This window comes from Coturnix japonica, unplaced genomic scaffold, assembly GCF_054131305.1.
Source record: "Coturnix japonica strain WE unplaced genomic scaffold, WE-NBRP24 Scf041, whole genome shotgun sequence".
NCBI lineage: Eukaryota > Metazoa > Chordata > Aves > Galliformes > Phasianidae > Coturnix > Coturnix japonica.
This window is the reverse complement of record NW_028188944.1, coordinates 4750555-4755708: the sequence shown is the minus strand read 5'-3', so window position 1 is coordinate 4755708 and position 5154 is coordinate 4750555. Positions and strand designations below refer to the sequence as shown.

The 5154-nt window shown below is 48.9% G+C and overlaps 1 long non-coding RNA gene across 1 annotated transcript; it reads left to right on the top strand.

The window, feature by feature from the left end:
* The first annotated feature begins 572 nt into the window (after positions 1-572).
* On the top strand, positions 573-4484 carry LOC146752867 (uncharacterized). Its single transcript, XR_014940365.1, has 3 exons — positions 573-670; positions 2558-2742; positions 4222-4484. It is a non-coding gene; the product is annotated as an uncharacterized LOC146752867 (long non-coding RNA).
* The last annotated feature ends 670 nt before the right edge of the window (positions 4485-5154 follow it).

Genomic DNA, 5154 nt, shown 5'->3' with positions numbered 1-5154 from the left:
TGGTACATGTATGTGTGTGTGTGCAAGGATGGGGTGATACGTGTGTGTGTGTGTGTGTGTGTGTGTGTGCAGGGATGGGGTGGTACATGTGTGTGTGTGTGTGTGTGTGTGTGTGTGCAGGGATGGGGTGGTACATGTGTGTGTGTGTGTGTGTGTGTGTGTGTGAGTGCAGGGATGGGGTGGTGGCCATTTGCACGAGCACAGAGGTGTGCAAAGCGGTGGGCGATTGCTCCGTTGAAGCAAGAAGCAAGCGTGACAGTGCTCCAGTTGTAAGGAAGTGCATTGCTGGAACAGGGCAGAGCTGAGCCTGCAACTGCAGCCTCCTTTGCACAGCCCAGCTCTCAGAGGGTGAGACAGTTGTGCTTCCTGAGCAGCTCAGGGACGTTGTGGACAGAAGCAGCCGAGTCCAAAGTTCCTGGTGTGAAGTGCTCCGAACATCGGGCTCTCTGGGCGAGCTCCCGGCTGACAGCACTGCTCCCCTCTGCCCTCGCCCGGGCCTGCTGGGAGCTGCAGGGCCTGCTGGGAGCTGCAGGCCCCGCAGGAACTACCACTCCCAGGATGCTGTGCGGCAGCACCGGGCGCCGCCATGACAGTGCTGTGTGCAGTGCTGTGCAGGGCTGGGCCTGTGGGCTCAGGGCACCGGGTGCTCCTTCCCTGAGCCTGCCAGGAGGTAAGGCACCGTGAGGGTGGTTTGGGGGAGACCAAAAGACGTAGAGAGGACGTAGGTGGGACATGGAGGTGAGATAGATGGGGCATGAACTGGATCTAGAGAGAGGGGTGAGAAGGCAAGGTGGATATCCGACAGGTGGGGACAGGGGCCTGTACAGGTCAAGGGCCAAGTCCAGCTCTGCAAGCACAGCAACATGTCGGGGACGCCGGGCTGCGGCTGGGGATGGAGCAGAGCAAGATGGAGAAAGGGGGGAACATTCAGGGAGCGAAGAAATCTCCAAGTGGGGCTTTCTCCATAGCTCAGCCTGCAGCGCAGCCACACGACCTAGGCAGGCCTCAGACTGGGATCCTGCTGCTGGGTGCTGCAGGGTGCAGCCTGGCTCAGTCCTCTCTGCACCTGGGGACTGATGGCTGTGTCTGGGATGGCAGTGAGCCTCCTCCACTCCAGGCTGAGCCACTCAGCTCTCCCAGAATTCCCGTCCATCCCCCTTTCTCATCCCTCCATTCCCACGCAGAACTGACTGAGGAGGGGAGGGATGGGTCCAATGGTGGTGGCAGATCTGGGACACTGCCCTTTCTGCTGCCCTTTCACATTGCCCTGAAGGTGGGCCCAGGGGCCTGGGGAGGTGGGCTTTGTAACTGAAGGAACGGCCGCAGGCAGGCAGAAATATGGCAAAGACATGTAATCATTGAACGTAGCAAACAGTCAAGAAATGACAGTATTCCCAACCATTTCCCATCCTAACAATCCTTTCTGATCCCACCCCCTCAAACTCCCACCCCCAATCAACTTCCCTCCCTCTGCCAAAAACCTCCCAGCCCCCTGTTGTAATCCAAGAAGAATGGCAGCAGCCATGGATCAAGAGAAGGACTTGACAGAGCAGCAGCTGTGGAGCAGGATAAAGAGCAAACCGTGTTGGTGGTGGATGCGGCAGGCAGTGCCAGCAGGGCGTCCCCTGCTTCAAAGTGCACCTTTCCTCTCTCACCCACCACACATTCTCTCCTGCATTCAGGGTCTGAGGGATTTCTTCCAGTTGTACTCCATATCCGCATGGCCAGTGCGTGATACAGAGCCCAAGTGGAACACCTGCTTGGAAAATGAAATCAACTCCCCCATTCAGTTCTATGAGCGTGCGCCTTCCTCTCAAGTGATGCGTGGTCATATTTGAAAAATCCAAATTAGTTGGATATAAGAGAGGTAATAGCATCATAACCGAGCATTACTAATACATTCAATGATTATTGCCGCAGATTCCAGCACCATTTGTAACATCAGACCCCATTGGATTCACATCCAATCTATTAACATAGTAGAAGCACAAGATAACCTGGATAATGCCTAATAACTCTGGTTCCTGAGACAGTAGTTGGCGAACCTGAAGGCAAAAGGTCAGCCCGCTAGGACAAACAGCCAGACAGCAGTATGGTTAAATATGGCTGCGTCCATCGACTGCCCGAAAAGCCATGCTTTTATAGCAGACAGACGAGGGCATTTAAAAACCACACACACTAATTGAAGGAAAGCTATTGCAATAACAACCCTAAAACCCCCGTTGAAAGCCCCGAGCTACTCATTCTTTTCCTAGAGGTGTCCTTGGTTCTCATGCTGTTTCTCCCTCCACAGCTGCTGCTCTGTGAAGCCCTTCTCTTGATGCATGGCTGCTGCTCTGTAAAATTCTTCTGGTATTACAACGGCCCCCCAGATTCCCACCCCAATAATTCCTTCCTCCAAATTGCAACACTGAATTTCAGAGTGTAACATTATCAGAGTACAATTTCTCCCCCAGAATTGCCACCGCACCAAGTTCCCTCCTCATCTCCCTTTCTGCTCTTCTCATCTGCGCGTCTTCCTTACTTTCACCCTGTCCTTTTTCTTCTGGTGATGGAGATCTTCAGGCTGGAGGAGCTCTTGTCTTGCTGCAGCCACCCCAGCATCCCTTGCCAGCTGTGCTGTGCCCAAACTCATCCTCGCTGATCCATGCCAGCCGATCATCGATGTCAGCCATGTCCTCCGGGCTGCCTGCGCTTGTTGTCACTGCTGGAACAGCAGTCTGGAAAAGGCAATCTGGAAAAGTAAGTTCTTTGTACTTGAAAACTTCTCAGTTCCTTCTGATCTCGATATACAAAGTAGTTCCAAGTCCCTGTAGCTTTTGTGTTTTCTTTTGCAGAAGGATTCTGTGATTCTGTGTGATTCTGTGATCTTTGAGATCCTTTTCAACCCAGGCCATTCTATGACTGTACAGTTCCATACTGGAACAAATATAAAATGCTAACTATGTAAAACATGGAGTAAAACCTGTGTGATTTGTCCACACCAGGAGGTGATTAGAAAACAATTTGTAAGCTACAAAGCTGCTTGCTGGAAAGGAAGAGAAAATAAAACTACAAGAAACAGGGAAAACATTTCTTCCTGAAAATAGGAAGAATAATGGACCTGCCATGAAATTTGGGTGAAGCTGCCTGATTTTATGAAGCTATTCACATTATTTTCTTGGTGCTGTGTTTCCCAAATGAGTGGTTTCTGGCTCTGCTGCAGCACCAGTCTGCATGTGAACATCAACTCTACTCTCCATCTGGGAAGATTAAGACTTCACTTCTCCCACCAGCACCACTGAATTACAGTTACTCAGTGATTAAACAAAGGAATCCTTAAAGAAGGGTTTACAGCTGTCGTGTTATCTGAAGTGCTTGGGGCATTCTGATGCTATTAAGCGCTATGTATTAACAAGTTCAAAAAGAAAAGGTAGGCATCTGATTGTTGTGACAGTTTCTAAGTTATTTGGAAAGCTGTACCACCCAACCACTCCTTCTATTTGATGGAGGTGACAAAGCTCAGTTTAATTTCTGACTGCTGTTTAAATTCTGAAGCTCGAGCTGGTTCCTGGAGCAGAAAAAGCTCGGAAGCTGTCCCTCCTACAAGCAGGCACCTCTGAGCAAAATATGACATCTCAATTTCTGATGGTAAGGTCAGGAGATCTGATACCAGCGTCTAGCTTTCGGCTTCATGCTATGTTAGTGGGACCTTTGGCATCTAGCACTTAATGATCTTGAAGGTTTCTTCCAACCCAAGCCCTCCCATGATCCTATGATTCTGTGATTTCACTCAGGTTTATTAAGATGAGATGAGTTCTCCTAAATGCACTGTTCTCCATATGATTATATTTGGAGTCTTAAATTATAATTGGGTGACTTAAACCAGACACCAAACTTTCTGATGGCCAAAATTAAATGAAATCAATCCTTGACTGTGTCAGTAGTCTGTAACTATAGCCCATCAGGTAATTCCCAGCCTCCTGCCTGTATCAGTGGCTGCACACAGTGAAAAAGTCTGATGGGATTTTAACCTCTAAAATGTTCCAAAGCAACCAGAGGGTGAATATATTCACTATGCAAATACCTGCAGGAATAAGCTTGTCATGTATGTCCTCAGGTACCACAGTAGTTAATGGTGGGACTCAGTAGGTCATGCTGAAAGTTGAGTCTGCTGATCTTGAAGGTCTTTTCCAGCCTAAATGACCTTATGCTAATATTTCTGTATTTATTTCTGTTCAGCTCCCAGAAAACCTCCCACCCAGCCCCCAGTTGACCCCGTGGTGAAAAATAAAACAGAAACCTCAGTGATGCTGGCATGGACCCCTCCGAAGATGCACTGCCCCATTCCAATCAATGGCTACGTCGTGGAATGCAAGAAACTAACTGGCTTCACCTGGGTGAGGTGCCACGAGTCTCATGTCCCCGTCCCAGAGTTCACGGTGAGCAATCTGTCTGAAGAGGCTGATGATCAGTTCCGAGTGTCTGCAGTCAATGCGCATGGACAGAGCCCGTCTCTGGAATTCCCAGGGAGCGTGCACCTTGGTAAGCACAAAAACCCCAGTGGAAATGGGTCAGTGTGTGCTGAGCAGCTGTGTTGGTTCCCTAAAGATGTTTCCTTTGACTTTAAGGATAGTAGTGCATTAACACACCAAAGGCTTTCCCTTATTCCTAGTTCTCCTATCTCCTATCAACCTCCAGCTACCACTAAAGTGATACAAGTTATGTTTCTGTGACAGGGACATGAATATCCTTATCTTTTGATATCTCACATGTGCAAGAGGCAGAACTTTCTGTAACAGATCTTAAGCATAGAAGTGCTTCTTCCAGCACTCATGCAAAGGGAGAAGTAGAAATGTCCCTATGATTTAATCTTCCATCTCTAAATGAGATACCAGACTTGCATCTAAAGAGCATTAAGACATTCATGTTGTTCTTCCTCAGAACCAGTCCTGGTTGTGAAATCCCCCCTAACAACTGGTGCAGCTGTACCTGGAGGGGATGCCATGTTTACTATTGACCTTACAACAACGTGTCGCGGCACTTGGTACCTCAGTGGTAAAGTCTTACAGGAAAGCAAGACCTGGATCATCAAGAGAACCCAAACTACTCACAGCCTAATCATAAAGAACGTCACCAAGAACGAGGATGGAGCAGAAGTGAAATTTGTTGCCA